Raw genomic sequence first — 18,627 nt, 5'->3', positions numbered from 1 at the left:
GCATAGATCCTCGGAGGGTCCGCCTGGTCCTGCCCGAATTGAGAGGCCGATTTCTTATCCATTTTGCGGAGGCCACATTAGAATTTCTGCTTCTTTCCGCCCGACGATCCGATTCTCTCGTAATTATGGCCCGGGTCGGTCGAGAGACGTCGATCCCCGAAGTCGATCGACCTCGGTCCATCCTTTGGACGGGCACCTCGCGATTCCGTCGAGGTTCGGGACTGCGGCGACGATCGTTTGATCTGGGTGGGACGCCACTCTTTCTCTCGGAGATGTCGGCCCTGTCGAGTCAGGCCAACACCTGCATTCTGCGCACATAATGGCTCAACGTCCCCTGTCACGCGCCCCGTCCCACGGGGGCTCGCATTTTCCACAATAAACATCCTCTCGGGGCGTCCCGGCTCCGAAAACGAACTCCGAAATTTCGATCCTCGCCGCGCCTCTTTCTCGACCGCTTTTGTAGTCACTCCTCGAGGCGTCGATAAGTCGAAAGGTGGGAGAAGCGAGTTGCGGGGAAAATAGAGACGTTCGCCCGCGGAAAAACGTGGGGAAGGAAGAAGGTGGATGGGGCGGGGGATAATTTCGCGCGGTCGGAGCAAGGGTTAACGGACTTAGGCGAAAAGGGTTAGTTACCGGTCTATGGCCTACGAAAGCGCGGAAGTTAATTTGACGGGTGACCCCTCGTGTAATGGATCCCTAATGTGAGTCGATGATTATTTCCTGCGGCGCGGCCATTATCGGTGACGCGCTGTCCGGTGACAAATTTACCTGCAATTCAGAAGCTTTTAGCGGTAAAACTTCGCGGTTAATCCCCTCTCTCTCTCTCGCTCTTTTGCACGCGCGCGAGCCGTTCGTTTGCGCACTCCAAACGTTTTCGCCTCGCGATACAACGATCGCCGGAAATCAGCGGGAATATTGCCAGGGAACGGATTCGCGAGTGGCTGCATTTAGGGGATCCGATACCGAAAAACGCTAAAAAGAGAGAAATTCGAAAAAAAGAAAGGAGAGGGCGCGTCGCGTTCGGACAAGCGGAGGCCCGGAGATAGGCCGATCTTTATGACGCTATTTTTGAGACTAAGGATCCAATCGGCGTCCATTTTCGTTTTGAATTTTTGTATTATTAGTATTACTTTTTTTTCCCCCCTTTGCAGGAGAGGGTAATACGTTTAAGTGCAGGAAGCGGGAGACGCGAAGGTCCGTCGACGGGCTCGGAGGTCGACGACCAGCCTCGGGGAAATGAAGAAATTTTAACGACGTCGCGGAAAGGTGCGGCTCGCCCTAAATACTGAACTCCGCCCTTCGCGACGGGGCGAAAGGTTCCCGGAGCTTTGTCATAATATTGACTCCTGACCGTAAATATTTATTTTCTACAGTTACATATTTATTTGCGGCTGTCCCTTTGGCGGCCATACACCGCGGAAGGCGGTTCTCCAAACGGGGATGCGCCTAATGATTTGTGGACGTTACCGAGCCTTTCTCGTGCCTCCGTTTAACCGAGTACGTCGGATTCGTGGGATTTGCTTACTCGCGTGGTTACGCGCTCCTGATGAGCGTACCTCGTCGATTTAACCCATAAATTGCCGAAGAATTACTTATCTCGCGTTAAAAAAATCTCTCATTCTCCCCAAATAGTCGAATGTTTCCCGAGGACTGAGAAGAAAAAGTTGATTGACTCAAAGAAATATGCATTGCTACAATATAATCTTGAGCTTAGATACGTCCAAAGAAATGTCAGCAGAGTAAACAAAATTCGTTTACATCGACGATATAAATTTTCTTCTTGACAAAATAATTGTTTCTCGCAATTATATATGAATCAGGCTCCTTATANTTATATATAAAATTGTTTCGATCAATTGATCTTTTTCCCCAGTGAGCGGTCAACGATTCGACTTCTCCGATCCATACACCCCTTCGCGGTCCCCTCTCCCCTTTGCGCGCGATATTTTCTCGATTACATCGCGCAATCATGATTTCTCCCTCCCGCGCACGCAATGGGCCCGGAAGAATGATTCATTACTTCCCGGTGGACGTATTTCTCCGGTTAATTTGGCCGTATCTATTCGCAGCATCTAGGGGCGGCGGTGGGACGCGCGGCGTCGCGACGACGCTCGGATGCGCCGTGTAATTTAAATAAACGCGCGGAGCAATTACGCGCGCGTGCTGTGGAAAAGTCAATGCGTGCATCGCGTGCGTGACCGACTAACTGACCGCACGGGGAGAATCGTTAAGGGGTGGCCGACTAGGTGTGTTAGTCCCGGCCCGAGGATGAGTAACACGCGAATCGCTCGCCCAATCCCGAAACGATATACGTCCATTGTCTTTCCGCCAGGAGAGACCTTTGTTTGCTCCCCATCGATCGGAATGACTTCGGTGGATTTACACGGCCACGTCGGTCAAAAGTCAACCGAAACGAGGCGGCGGACTTTCGAGGCGGAGATGACTCGAAGGGACGAATATCGGAGGTCAGGGCGAGGAGAAAAGTTGAAAATAAAAGAAAGAAAATGCAAGAAGCGATCGCAGTTTTGCGGCGCCTTTTTGACGCGCTCATCGAGATGTACTCTTCAAAGGGGTAAGGGGATTCGTGGCCAGAGAGAGTCGGCGAGTACCGATTTTGAGACACGGACTTAACGTTGGGCAAAGTACATTTCGATAACCCGTTCCCCGTGCTCTTAGTTTTTCCACGCCGGATTTGTTTGTCACCGCCAAATGGACGACTAGGATAATCAGGGCAAACACCGCATGGAGGCTATCTCCTGCACCGCCATGCCTCTCTTTTTTTAATCCGTGGGAGTGCGTTTTGAGAGGCTTATCGTGCCTCGTGCAACTGTCATTATTTTCGTAGCGCGATTCGGGTAACTATGCCGGGAGGCGCGATTAGATTAACAGGAGGAACGAGTTTTGGATGGCTATCGAATTCGCCATTGGGAGAGGAATACGTAGAGTTAATAACTTGGGGTGGAATCCCGAGCGGTCCCTTACCTTAACCTCCGCTTTGGATCGATGGCGGATATTCGATTTTTAGACGAAACTTCCGCCTCGCCGGGCCCATTCGCAGGCGATCCGCAAGCCCCAAGTCGGACTTTCCCGGCCGATGACGAAAGCTCTCCGCAAGGTCGGTACTCGTCGACACCGCCGGCGCCCGTCGGCTTCTTTGCCCGATGTAGACGGAATGTTGCGCCATGCCCGACACGGCCTCGTAAAACACGAGGCACATATATCAAGTAGAAATAGCATGAGCGGGCCGAAAGTTAAGAGATGCGCACGAGACCCGTGGTGCCAGCAGCTGGCCCTTGCGGCCATATGGCGGAGCGCCCCTTCTCGCGGCCGAGCGCCCCCGCAGGACCCACCGGCCATCCGATAAGAGATCGTGGCGCCGATAGCGTCGCGGATCCTCGCCGCGTTGACGAGCCCCTCCCGAGCCAGGGGGCGTCCTGGACCCGACTAATTTCGCGACCCCCGATTTCCTCCTCGATAACTCGGACCTCGCCCCCCTCCCTCCTCGACATCCCCCGACCGGAGGACCCGCCCGAGTGGACTTGAAACTCGGAAATCCGGCGTCGAAGTCCCGAACTGGCCGTTTCCTCTTCCTCGGCGACTCGTAACGACCCGAAATGAAAAGTGTCTCGTTAAGCCGGCTCCGTCCTCGGACGGGCCGCGGGCACGCACAAAGGCTCGGGATCGATCCCCGCCCCGACATAAATATTTTCCGGGACAATGGAAACGCCGTTCGTGGAGAGCGGCGGTTTCGCGATCGGAACCACGAAAACCCCGCAGAGGGCCCGGCATCGGCCCGCCGGAAGGGGAGGACAATCGGCCGACGTCTCGCACGCGGCCGGGGCGCAATTAATTCATTACCGCCGTCGCGGTAACCTTTCCCAGCGCGGGCCCCGATTAGTCGAGGCTAGGTCCGGCCGGCCGGGGACGCGCCGCTGACTTTTCCGCGGAAGAGGGCGCCGCGCTCCGCCGGAAGCCCGGCCACGTGACCGCCACGTGGCCTCCAATCAAGCGATATTGTGCCGCGGAACCGCGCGGCGGCATACGCGCCGCGACCGCCGCCGGGGGACGTCGACTCCCTCTCGCCCCGACGCGCCCCCGGATGCGCCCGGAGAGGACACTTTCCAAGTGTCCCTGCCACTTTGCTACGAAAACTATGCGACGTGAAGTTCGACCCTTGGTCATTCAAATAGTCTCTTAATCGCGCGGAAAAAGACTCGGTTCATCGAAACCCTTCGATCGACCGCAGTTCCGTAATTTGAGAAAAATTTCAGCATTTTTCGAACAATCTGAATTTTACGGAAACTATGCGACGTAATGTTCGACTCGTGGTAATTCAAATAGTCCCTTAATCGCGCGGAAAAAGACTCGGATCATGGAAGCCCTTCGATCGACCGCAGTTCCTTAATTTGAGAAACATTTTAGCATTTTTCGAACAATATGAATTTTACGGAAACTATGCGACGTAATGTTCGACTCGTGGTCATTCAAATAGTCCCTTAATCGCGCGGAAAAAGACTCAGTTCATCGAAACGATTCGATGGACCGCAGTTCCTTAACTTGAGCAAAATTTCAGCATTTTTCGAACGATCCGAATTTTACGAAAACTAAGCAACGTAATTTTCGATTCGTGGTCATTCAAATAGTCCATTAATTGCGTGGAAAAAGACTCGGTTCATCGAAACCCTTCGATCGACCGCAGTTCCTTAACTTGAGAAAAATTTCAGCATTTTTCGAACGATCCGAATTTTAGTTTACCTCACCTAGCTTATTTATGTCGATCAACAAAATCGCTTTTTTAATTTAAGTAAATATCTCAGGCGATAATTATTTCGGTTAATGTCCTAAATTACAGTAATAATATCTGGTGCGACGTATCACAACGTGTGATGCGAAGGGGTATTCCCTCGGACAATCCTGGACTTTAAAGCTCGAAATCACGTGGAAGTCAGCTGGAAATCGCAACAGAAATAATTGGAAATTACCGAAACACTGTCACAAATTGAATGCCCACGTCCCTTGTTACCGAATCGCATTTTTGCCTATCTTATGAAATCCAAGGCAATCGGCTTTCAATGAAGGAAATCCTTTTCACCAATTCCCGAGTGAACAGCTCCTCGGTCCCGATGTATTCAACCGAAAGGTATTAGCCAAAGTATTTTCCCAGGTTGATGAAGTATTTGCTCGTCAATATATAGTAACCATGTCCTGGGATGGAATGAACAAAAATCTCCCCGCTCGGCGAGATATTTTTCTGTTCCGGCCGAGCAGGTTAACTCCGAGTTTCGGATACCTTAAGTGAACTCCGAGAAACTCCATTAAGTGGAGATATCGACGAGCCGAGAGAGGTCATCTCCGAGGCTGCTCTAGCCACGGAGGAGCATCGCTCTCGCGAGAGGGACGACGACTCCGTCGAGTCGTCGGCGAGTCCGCTTGACGCAATCGCGAGCGGATCCGCGACGCGTTTTAATTTATGCCCCGCGCAATTACGCGCTATCTCCGCACTTATGTCGAGGAAAGATAGGTAAATGCGGGGAGGGTGCGCGCGCCGCATTAATCGGCCTGCTCGGCGGATTTTCGTCCGAGGCCAGGATCGGGAAGAATGTACGGCCCGACCGTACCTGTCCGGCATAATTAAGCTTAAAGGCGCATACGCGACGGCGAGCTCGTATCGCCTCTTGCCGCAGTCCTGGAAAAAGAGTCGAGCGCACGTTAAGACGAGTATCCGAGCGCGGTCCGTATTCCGGCGTTCCGCACGAACGCGAACCGGTTCCTCGGATCCGCTTATTCGGAGGACGGACCGTCGCGTCCTGGGTAGGTACACCTTTTTAACCGCGTACTCGTCCCTCTCTACGTGGACGTCGCCGCGAAACACCCGTGAAAACCGTAACACCGGTCGCACGCGAGGGCGAGCGTGCGATAATCCCGAGCAGTTGCGCCTCTTTGTAAGCGAAACGGTAAGATCAATTCTAAAAGGTCGATTCGCCGCGTTAAATCGAAAGCGAACCGTCGGCAGGAAAATATTTTAATGGAGAAAAGCGAGGGATTATTCCCTCAGAGATCAGTTAACTCCTTTTAACGCACAGATTTTTTTAAAACAACCGGCCAAAAAAATTCAATTTTTTTTATGTAAAAAACCACTAGAACATTGTCTTGGGAAAAAAATAAAATTCTCGATTATATTCGAGGGTGAAAAATTATAGTAGCATAAAATACAACGCCGCTCGAATTATCTCGAGTGTGCACAGTTTGGCCTGGTTAGCGCGCTCGAATTAACCCGAGCGCACAAGTTAAGGAGTTAAAGCGAATTCCTTCCTCACGAACCGATTGCATTTAATTTCATACGACAAACTACAATGCGATTCGGTAACGAGGGACGTCCGGTTTTAAAAATGTTTCAGGGATTTTCAGGGACTTCCGGCCGATTCCCATGCGATTTGGCATTAAAACCCATGATTTCCTGAGAGAATGACCTCTCGAAGAAGAGGCTACTTTCTCATTTTTTTTTTTTACATTAAATCATAATTACATGTTCTGGAAGGCTGCTACCAAGTCTTCGGCTCTGTCGCGCGGTTTTTCACGTTTCCTCTTTTACCCTTTACCGGGGACGAGCTTTAGAAATTCGGGGATAAATTTCGAGCGAATCGCCGACGATTCCTCCTCGGCCGCTCCTGGCACCCCTGCGCGCGTCGGCAGGACACTGACAAATGACGCGTGTCGTTGCGCAGCCACGTGACCCGTGATCGACGCTACAGCCGCGGTGCAGCGCGCTGCAGCGCACCGCCCGCATCCGGGCGCGCGCGTGCGCGGTGAATAATTAGTTGATTGTCCCGTCCGCGGCCGGAACCGGACCATCAATATTTTTATTGCGACCCGGCCTCGGTAACTTACCCCGCGGTTTTTTTTTCGCCGCCCTTGCCGAGGGGCGGCAGCCGCTTAAGTGATACCCTCCGCTCCCCGCGGCCGCATCTCGAATCCCGAGCCCGAACGCCGGAGATTAATGGAATCCACGCCGACGGAACACTCGTCATCCCCGATGGAGAGCGATGCTTCCGCCGATGAGGATCTTATTTGTCAGGCATCCACCGGTGGAGGCCTCGACTCGCATTTCGCGTCTCGTGTAGACCGTGCCTACCCTGCTGCCGATCGGATCGGACATGGTACTTTTTGTAGACGACACCTTGTCGTACCTGATCCGATCTGACTGGACGAAGGTAGCCACGCTAATACAAAGCAATACGTTCATTTCGGTCGGATCTGGTCCGATCCGAATGGATCCTATCGTCATTATCAGAGTAGCCATAGCCTTAGTAGCCCTAGCGCGAAAGCGTGGATGTACCTTATCACAATGTTTCGATTACTATGTACACGATGCAGACGAGCTTGATCCAGAGACGAGCAAAATTGGAGTAGTCTTGGCCTGGCAAAAGATCCAAGATCAAGACCTGGTCGTAATTGTTGTGAAAGCAAGGCTCGAGAGTGGAAGACCAAGGCTACCATGATCGTACATTTATTCGTCACTAGCTCGACCAACCGACGAAACACCCGGTTTCTCACGGTCTCGTGCAAGTTTCCACCCTCGATCTCGCCGGGTTGTGGAACATGATCCACCTTACACCATAATGTCGCGTTATTACCCTACCCTTCGAGCGTATTCCCCCGTGAGCGATGCGGTAACGTATCGGGCTCGCTTTCCCACAGGAACGCCCACTCTTGAAATCGAGACCTCCGTCACGGTGGTTCGCCTCTCGTTAGGCGTCCTCCATTTTCCGGGTCCCGTGCCGCGGCTCGCCGATCTCGCGACCGGAAGTAATACCGGTAACCTCGCGTAATACTTTTCCCGTGAACGTTCCACCTTCTCGCTCCCGCTCGCGATGGAGGTAACGCGATTATCGATCGACCCGGAGGAAAGCAATCGGGGGCTTCTCGGGGGCAAGTGCCCCATCTTCGCATCAGCATCCGCGGGGAGCGGGGGTGACTCAACAGCTTCCTCCTGTCCATCGGTCCTTCCGTTCCGCGGCGCATAATGGGACCAGATGATGCCACGTACCGCATAAAAGATCGCCGAGTGTTTGTTAAGAGATTCACCACGGTGCGGTTCCCGTGGCGAAACGCTAAGTGCATCCCTCTATTATGCACGCTGCGCGCCCGAACTTACGTAGGTGGGTAGGTTTGTAGGTGGGACGTGTAGGGAAGTACAGGTCTCGGCGTTAATGCCGATAAGCTTTTAAAGCTCGTGCAAGCTTCATTCGCGACCGATTGACGAGAGGGTGTCGCCAAATTTCCAGCGCCTCCTCCCTTTTTAATGAGGACCATTTTCAACTCGGCGCGGAATTTATAAATGACTAAAAATAGTCCCGCGGGTAATTTCAGGACTTTCTGCCCCTGAGGCGCCACGGCTGATTGTCAGAAAAATTCAATCAGCTGATATCTTTCGGAAAGTTCTCAAGAACGTCTAAATCGAGCCGGATGTGCTCCCTGGTAATTACGTCTTTTTCTTTTTTTTTTCTTAAAATAGTAATTAATACCCTCTGTCACGAGTCGACGAATTATCCTGGACGCGTATGTCAGTTCTTTCGCGCTCGGCTAGAAATTGGAAGTCGCATGTCAAGGGTGTCAAAAATCTGTCAATGGTGGACCTTCGTGACAACGGTGTTCTCCGTTCCGCGTCCCGTCCTCCTCTCGATCGAGGCCCACAAAGGCTCGGGGAGGCCGTGTTTAAGTCTTACTTTCACTAAATTCTCAAATTAGTAGTCCCTCGCGTCCGCGATGCAAGATAAAAAAGATGTAGATGTAAGATAGATCGCCACCGAGAGATGTACGCGGCCGAGAGCCGAATGCCGAGGCGAACTGTGCCGGAACGAAAGTGGCCGGGTCAGTGACGTGGCAGATACGAATCCTTGATTAGAGATTACCCTCGCCCCCCGTCTTTCTGGAATTTTCTAGGAACGTTTCTGCCGATTCACGTCATCCAGGGAGATTTCAAGGGAAGTATTTGCAATCCCCCCAGTGGTAGGATAATTTCGAAAACTGATCAAAAACCGTGGTACTCCATGCAGAAAACTGTATCGACCACATCTTTCGTGGTTCGATCAAAGAATATGGTAACAGGGGCAGCCACTTGGCGAAGGCAACAAAATCCATTGGTTAATCGCTCTCGGTTGATTGCACGAAATATTACGGCGGATCCCGTGACATTTTTAAGTAACTTGGGGCATCTAACCAAAATACCTGGTTTACTCTCTAAAGTATTGTCTAAAATGAACAATGCGATTCTTTTCAAATGGATGAAATGCAATCAATGAAAATATTCCGTTCAAGGATCCAAGTTTTTCTTCCGCATGTAGGATCTCTGTACTAGAGGTCGCGGGGTTCTCTTCCGTAAACCGATATTCCCGACAACGAATCGTCATCGATTTGTCCCGGGAGCAGGAGCCGCGTAGGGCAACTATTCTTGACACGTAAAAACGGGATCGATGTTCGAGTACGCCGATCTTAACGCAATAACTTGCGACAAGTGCACCCCGGCGCGGAGGGCGGCCGGCATCCAAAGTAGAAGAAAACGCGTCGTTTCCCATAATCGTCCGACGAATTCGATTACTCGAGGCAAACAGGGCCCGGTGCCTGGGAGGAGCGTTAACGAATTCGATTTGGCCGCGTCTCCGGCAAAAGCGCAACGGGGGCTCGGCGGAATCCGTGGGCCCCTCCGGGTGCCCCTCGTTATTATTCTTAGGCCTACATACGTAATGTAATAATCGGCGTGTATGCCGGCCATATGGGCGCGAGTAGCCGTCCTCGCTCCCCCCCGGAGGAGGCCGAGTTCCTGATTAAATCAGCATTACACCGAGCGACGAGGCTTCTCCCTTCGGCCGCGCCGACAATGACACCAAATGTCGAACGACGGACCCCACCGGGTGCGGGGCACGACGTCGCATTGTCGAGGATGGTTTAATCACGATCCTCGAGCCGCCATGCGATACGCTACAAGTGGGGTACAGGTGTCCGATCATCCTACCCCCTTTTGACCCCAGCTCGGGGGGTGCTGCACTTTGCGAGTTCGCGCCACTTCGCCTCCCGGCTTGGTGCACTTCCGAACCGACCGTGGTTGCCTTTGTGAACGAAGAATCGCCGAGGACCGCTCGATCGCGGATACGACTCGAGTGGTCTCGATGCCTCTCGTTACCCCGCCGAGGAATCGCGAGAAAATTGCCCGAGTGCAGGTCCAGAGGTGGCCATACAACTGACGATTAATCGAGATCAATCCGTGCAGACCGATAGAAGAACTCGATTTAAGGGGACGTGAGAATGACGTCAAAGAGGTCTCGTTTGTCAAACTTTTCTCCAAATTGGGTGCACCGAATTATTCCCAACTTTAGATCGTGAATACAGAGGCTATAAAGAAGATCCTGAAACCCATGACATTTGAATATTAAGAAAATTTGTTAATAGATATTTTCAAAATTTTTTATGCAAAATGAAATTTACCGAGAGGTTCAGGACCTAGTTCCCTACTAGCATAGAATAATTTCTAAATATTTGTTTGTGATCTTTGCTAAATATCTTAAGCGACAGATTTTTTAAGATTCCTTGTAGATTTCATTCGAAGATATCTGAAATATTTGTTGAAAATCTCAATGACATGTTTAGTTTCAATAATTTATAAACTTATATTTTTTAATTTATGAACATATAATAAAAATACATTTCTTTTGTTTCACGACTATTATCGGACACTTCATTTTGTATCAAAAGACACAAGAAATTCTTGTAATATTTTCGTTTCGCTATTTCATTATGGGAGCAAAACGTGTGATTTTGATTTAAAATATTTTTAAAACGTTTATAATGTATTTGGCAGATAATATTTAAGAAATACTTGTATTAAAATGAAACGAAATATTTTGTATCATCTGGTAGAAAAATATGATGAAAACACATGGAGGTAATATTATATCAATATTATAGGTATAATATTCTAAAGTAAACGATTTGCAAATATTTCAAATGTCTGCTAAATATTTACAAAATGTACGATATTCGTTAAATATATAGAAAATATGGGACAAATATTTTGTGCTACTAGAGTTTGGGGTCTCCAAATTCACATTGTATAGTTTGAAACGATTCGGTACGCCCAGTTCGGAGAAAAGTTTCATGAACTATTGACTCTTCCGATGCCACTTTCGCATCCCTTAACTGGCCAGATTGCAAATAACTACGGTTCATAATTACGCGTGAACCCACCTCAAGGGCTTGTACTCGTAACGTATTAATTCATGCATAGCCATATTGCGTTCACAAGCAAATGCGCTCTTTTACGCATTAGTCTTAAATATCGTATAACTATCGCATCGCGCGAATGCGCGTTCAAAAAATGGAATATGGGGAAACGTCCTAAGGTGGCGTTTAGCTGGGCTCACATTGTTAAAAAAGACGAAAAAGTTGTCCAAGAGTTCAAATGTGAAATTCCTGGCTTGGGATTATCGATCATTGGGTAAAAATTTAGTAACACACTTCCAGACCGCAAAAAACTGTGCAAAACAATAACAAGGTACGAAGTGAAAAAAAGTTAGAAGAACTGTACTTCAAACGAGGGCACGCTCTTCTAGTGTTTTTCCTTTGCCTTTTCATTGATTCGATTTTTTTCGTTAACCCCGTAACTTAAAATTCAAAACTAATGCAACACATCTAATACTCCATTAGGATACAAAAATTTGACTATATTTAACCTGACTAATAGACAATTCGCCTGGCTTCGATACGCTTACGAACAGTCATACTGTACAGAGTTCCGCGCCCCAAATAGCTAATTCGTGCACAAGTATTATGCGTACGCGAAACAATAATATGGTACAAAGAAAAAAAAAAAGTTAGAGGAACTGCACTTCAAACGAGGGCACGCTCTTCTAGCGTTTTTCTTTTGCCTTTTCATTAATTCGATTTTTTTCGTTAACACCGTAACTTAAAATTCAAAATTAATGCAACACATCTAATACTCCATTAGGATACAAAAATTTGACAATATTCAACCTGACTAATAGACAATTCGCCTGGCTTCGATACACTTACGAACAGTCATACCGTATAGAGTTCCGCGCCCCAAATCGCTAATTCGTGCACAAGTATTATGCGTACGCGAAACAATAATAAGGCACGAAGTAAAAAAAAAAGTTATAAGAACTGCACTTCAAACGAGGGCAAGTTCTTCTAGTGTTTTTCCTTTGCCTTTTCATTGATTCCATTTTTTTCGTTAACCCCGTAACTTAAAATTCAAAATTAATGCAACACATCTAATACTCCATTAGGATACAAAAATTTGACTATATTTAACCTAATAGACAATTCGCCTGGCTTCGATGCGCTTACGAACAGTCATACCGTATAGAGTTCCGCGCCCCAAATCGCTAATTCGTGCACAAGTATTATGCATACGCGTGTCGATCTTGACGGCAAATTCTGGGTCGACTCGAACGAAATGACTCGAAACGGGGTCGCTTCTTCGCGGTCTGGCCGAAGTCCTTCGACGAGTGGGTCCCTCGGGTCGCGCGTGCCGGCGCCCGCGACACGCGCTCGCGATACGAGGCTCGCGCGAGTGCGCGCGTGTGTGCGGAAACGCAGCGTTCCACCCCCGCGCGCTAAAAGCATATCTATGTCGCGCTGCGAACACGAGGGGTGCTTCGAGCGCGCCAGACGGGCAGGGACGGACGAGGAGGGAGCAATGGGGCGAAACGGGGAGGACCGAGAGAGGGAGAGGGTGGAACTCCTCGTCGCTACTTTTGTACGAGACGCGGGCACCCCGAGGTCCGGAGAAAAATTCTACGCCTACTTCTGCGTGCTCTCCTGCCGGTAAAAGTACGGACATCGTGGACGCCCGTCATTTTCGCGAGGTTCCAAATAACGAAAGGCGTTTCAACGATGCGAGGGAGAAATCGGTACACAGTTTATCGGCGCATCCCTGCGAGTACTTTGTTGAAATTCTTATCGGGCGCGTTTTATTACTGGAATTTTATTTCCGGTATCCGCGAGGGGTAAAATGAGGCTCGACCTCGTTTCCACCGCGAAACAGGCTTATCGTCTGCGGGACGTCGTTTCGAGCCAAAGGGGGGGTCGATTATTATTCGGGGGCACCGAAGGCAGGGGCGGATAACTCCTCTTCGCGAACGCACGGCCTTCCTGACTTTCGTAACGTTTGAGCGCACACGAGCACACGGATTATGCCCGCTCCGACTTGACGGATTCACCCTTCGATCCGGTCATAAATATTGATCTTGCATTGTGTATCCTTGGAGCAAAGAGAGCCAGCTCGAGCCGCCCCGTCCAATTGCGTCCCGCGGGAACCCGGTCCTCTACTTTATGTTTGTCGTCAGTGATTGCGGTTAATTACAACGCTGCCCTGTCTATTTGTGCGTCAAACGCGCTCGGTAACAATTTCCCGCGGGGCCGCGACTTTGCGGAGTCGGCGCGAAGACCGGAAGCCCTCGAAATCGTAATTCCTTCCCCGAGACTCGGAAGACCGTTTCGCGTCCTCGCGCTCTACGCACCCCTTCGATAATGCGGAATAATCCGGCCAAAAAAGATAAATAGGGCGCGCTGCAGATGCGCCCGTTCCGGGAGGAGGTGCATGTCATTTGATTTCATAGCTCGCGCCCCTTATGGTGTGACGGGACGACACGCACCGAGTGCGGACCGACAGACCTCGGGGGGCAGTCGGGACCAATCGGGACCAATTGGGGACCGGTCGAAAAAGAGACAGACGGACTCGGGGTTACAAAGATGAGCAGGGCGCGCAACGTGGACACGGTCAAGGTCCACTGCACGGCTGATCGATCGTCTCCATGGGGGATGATACTTAGGGGTATCATCGTTTCAGGCCGGGTCGCCGCGGAACGGGCCATGAAACTTTACGAAGTAGCGTTTCGGAACCCGTTCCCTTTCGTATTGGGGGCACGACGAGCGATATGCCTAGAATTTTTCCATTGGTTCTCGACTTCTGATGTTCTACCCCTGGCTCAAAATCGAATCGCCGGATATGAATTCGAAGTTTGAAATAATGACGATATTTGAGAACGTAATCGTTTCAGATTGGGTCGCCGTGGAACGAGCCATGAAACTTTATGAAGTAGCGTTTGGGTACCCGTTCCCTTTCGTGTGGGAAACGAAACGAGCGAAATGCCTCGAATTTTGTTATCGACTTTCGACGTCCGACTTGCTACCCTTGGCAGGGAAGTTGTTCTTTTGACTTGAAGTCAGGTCACCGGATATGAATTTTAAGGTTTACAGTAATGACGAGGCTTGGGGGTATCATCGTTTCAGGCCGGGTCGTCGCGGAACGGGCCATGAAACTTTACGAAGTAGCGTTTCGGAACCCGTTCCCTTTCGTATTGGGAGCACGACGAGCGATATGCCTAGAATTTTTCCATTGGTTCTCGACTTCCGATGTTCTACTCCTCGCCAGAAGTCGGTATTCTAGCTCAAAATCGAATCGCCGCATATGAATTCGAAGTTTGAAATAATTGCAAGACTTGAGAGTGTAATTGTTTCAGACCGGGTCGCCGTGGAACGAGCCATGAAACTTTATGAAGTAGCGTTTGGGTACCCGTTCCCTTTCGTGTGGGAAACGAAACGAGCGAAATGCCTCGAATTTTGTTATCGACTTTCGTCGTCCGACTTGCTATCCTCGACAGGCCAGTTATTGTTTTGGCTCGAAGTCAGGTCGCCGGATATGAATTTTTGAGGTTTACAGTAATGACGATGCTTGGGGGTATCATCGTTTCAGGCCAGGTCGTCGCGGAACGGGCCGTGGAACTTAACGAAGTAACGTTTCGACCTACGTTTTCTTTTGTAAGAGGGAGACGCCTCGAATTTTTCCCTTGACTCTCGATTTCCGACTCGATACTTATCGTCAGGGGAGGTCGCCTTTTTAACTTGAAATTCGGATTATCGAATATGTACCCCAAGGTTCGGCCTAAAAAATGATACTTGTAAGTATCATCGTTTCAGGCCAGGTCGTCGCGGAACGGGCCGTGGAACTTTACGAAGTAACGATTCGACCCCCGTTTTCCTTTGTAAGGGGGAGACGCCTTGAATTTTTCCATCGGCTCTCGACTTCCGACTCGCTGCCCCTCGCCAGGGGAAGTCGCTCTTCTGGCTCGAAATCGGGTCACCGGATATGTATTCGAAAGCCCGGCCTAATGGCGACGGGTGGGGCGGCGCGTTAGAAATTAACGCGGGGTGACAGGGAGGACCTCCATTGTCCGCGGACCCGCCGTCGAGCGCACCCCCTTCGGCTCCGAATGCGAAAAAATTCAGATGTGAAATTTTCATTTCCGTCGCGAGCCACCGACTCGGAAGAAATACTTCCTGGGGGGGCCGCCCGGGCCACCCCCGAGAGGGGCGCGCGCCCCACCCTGGCGACCGCCGGCCGCGGTCGCGGCCTCGGCGAGCGGCTTCCTCGGCTAACTCGATCCAGCGGTCGCCGGACGGCCGGCACGGGACCGCCGGAAGCTTTTATCGTTTTACAAGTTTACCGCGCCGACCCGGCCCGCCGTGATTCGATTGCGCGCCGCTCCTTCCGCCCCGACGGCGACGCGCGACCGGCTCCTTCCCTTCGAGAGGAAGGCGAGGTCGACGTCGAAATTCCGTCCGAACGACGAATCAAGTCGCTCGATCGTATCGAGAAGGGTCCGATTTTCGATCGACGGCGCTCGGCTTTTCTGTAGGTAAAAATCGAAGGGAGGAGAACGGGTCGAAAGAGATCGAAGAGAGAGAGAAGAGAGAGGAGGGAGAGAAGAGAGAGGAGGTAGAGAAGAGAACCGAGACAGAAGGGAGGGCGTGTTTGGTGTTTCCTATTCTATGGACGCTTGACCCATTGTCTCTGGGGTTTAATTTTTGCCCCTTGCCCGGAACTCCCTCCCTCTCCCTTTCTCTCTCGGTCTCTCCGCACGCACTCGGATCCTCCCACGTCATTGGGACTCGACTTTCCAGGGCATTCAGGCTCTCTCGCGACAATGCTTAGTCCTCGGTGTAGACGAGGAACTGCACAATGCGACAGCAATCACGAGCCGCGCCCCTGTCAGCGGGATGTTTTTTTCTCCTTATTCAGAACCCATGGAACACGTAGCTCAATGGGACCGGGATAGATAGGAGAGCTCCGCGGGAGTCAACCTTACGTGGACGAGGAGAGGAATCCCGGAATCAATGCCCGCTAAGAGATTGCTCGACGACGACGCCGGAGACCGTCTCCGGATACCCGGCCGCGCGACCCCGGAATTCATCCCGAAGCGACCCGAGATCACCGAAATTACTCCGCCAATGTGGAAACTCAATCTCCAACCCACCGGTCGGCGATGACCCTGGAAACGCCCCGCGGATGTTTCAGGATTCCTCCCTGCCAAAGAGCCACCGGGGTGTCAAAAACGAGGGGGCAACGTCGTAAAAGTATATCCCCCATTGTGTCGTCTCGTCCCGCGCGTTGCAGAGCCCACAGATTTTTAAGCGACGCGTTTCTTCTGCGACGGACGTCGCGGCACAACGTACGTTTTAGCGTAACGCTACTTTAAGCGCGGGTACATTACTTCAAATTTTCCCCGAGCTTTGAAAATATCTACGTTCGAGGTCTGTCGCAAACGTTAGGAACACGTTCGGGTTGATCTAGTCGAAATCGACGCACGTTGTAACGCACGTCGCACGCGGGTCTGGTACACTTTCAAGTCACACCTAACGGATACTATTCTTAAGACTCAGGTACCCGTGTGAGTACGCCCAACGCAACGGACGTTAAAACGAGCCCCAGCCTAAATCGGCAAGCGGAAACATCCCTTTCCAAATAAGGGGATCCAGCATCTCGTCCACGTGGGTGATCCCGTTTCCGGTCGTCTCTTCGGAGTCATTTTGGGACCTTTTCGACATCTGAACGGAGCCAATAGGTCGTCCAGCTCGCAGGAGGTCTCCGGAGGTCTCCCGGGTCTCTGGAGGTCCCCGGAGGTCCCCGGAGGACCATCCGGGCCAACTCGGGCCAAGAGGTGCACCAGGTCCCGTGGGAACGGGGCTTGGCGCACGCGCCGCTCTTCGGGGACGACTCGGGTTACGAGGCTCGGGAAGGCATCTGCACCGACTCGGGCCTCACGATGCGCCGACCCCGATGGATCCCGACAGAGTGTTTGCTCGTCGATGGATGCTTTGGTTAGGCGGGGGATGAACGGCAAACAGCGATCGGGTTTCCTGGGGGAGCCGGGCCTCCGCGCCTTCCTGGCGTCTCCTGTCGGATCGACCCGCCGCGTATCCAGTTCCCGCCGATGCGTCCTCGCGACGCCTGGACGCGAAAATCGCCCTTAAGTTTCCGTCACTTAAGGACCAAATTCCCGGGCTCGTCCCCGCTTGCCGATCGGCCTTGTTTAGAATTTGTTTAAAAAGTATGCCGAGCGGAGCATCACTCATCGTGATTTCCGCATACGCGCGAAGTAGCCGACGGGTTATGGAAATCTGATGGACATAAATATTTATCGATGGTTTATACATGGGGAAGCGCGCCGCCGGGTTGTCATGGTAGCGACGATTGACCATTTGCCAGGAGAACGATACGCGTTTTCCCCGTACCCTCGCAAATTGGAAGCGCTCGAGGAAAAAAGATCGGGTGTACAAACGTGTCGTGTTTCCTCGGTTCCGGTTGTAAAATAAAAATAGGAATAAAGGATATAATAGAATCCCGAAGCCGAGTAAACGTCCCCGATTCTCGGGGGCGGTGGAGCCCTCGGAAAGTTGCCCGAGGAGTTTTACCGGAAACGAGATTCAAAGTTTCGCGGCCACCGGGAGGAGCCGATCCTGCGGGATCCCTCGCGAATCCAGGCTTCTGGATCCTGGATCTTGGGATCCTTGCGTGTCCTCGGGTGGCCCGAAAACGAGGGCAACTCGGTTACCTGGGCGCGTTGACTGGCTAGTGGACCGCCACGGTCGGATCGATGCTCATCCACGTAAAAGGGTGGGTGGTTAGAGAGGAGCGAATGGTTAAGGGACGTTTCGCGGGGTGGCGGCAGTCGGGGGTTGTAATAAGCGTAATGGATATAGCGCCCCTGCAGGCATGCCCTCGTCCGCGTCCATTCATACGGCAAAGGGTTGCGATCACTGCGGGCGTTGCTCTTGTCGTTATTATTATTAATATCGTTATCGTTGCTCCGGCATGACCAACATTCGCGACGTCGCTCGTCGGAAATCCTCCTGGGTTACGATCGACGACGAACGAAAGATCAACAAAGAAGCAGCGTTGCACTTGTCGTTATCAATATTAATATCGTTCTCGTTACTCCGGCATGACCAACATTCGCGGTGTCGCTCGTCGGAAATCCCACTGGGTTACGATTGACGACAAACGGACGACCAACGAAAGATCAGAAGAAAATCAGCGTTGCACTTATCGTTATGAATATTAATATCGTTCTCGTTACTCCGGCATGACTAACATTCGCGACGTCGCTCGTCGGAAACCCTCCTGGGTTATGATCGACGACAATCAAAAGATCAACGAAAGATCAGCGAAAAATCAGCGTTGCACTTGTCGTTATCAATATTAATATCGTTATCGTTGCTCCGGCATGACCAACATTCCCGACGTCGCTCGTCGGAAACCCTCCTGGG

The sequence above is a fragment of the Orussus abietinus genome, unplaced genomic scaffold (genome assembly GCF_000612105.2).
Source record: "Orussus abietinus isolate OABI.00-Male unplaced genomic scaffold, Oabi_2.0 scaffold553, whole genome shotgun sequence".
Taxonomy (NCBI): Eukaryota; Metazoa; Arthropoda; class Insecta; order Hymenoptera; family Orussidae; genus Orussus; species Orussus abietinus.
This window is presented reverse-complemented; position numbering follows the sequence as displayed.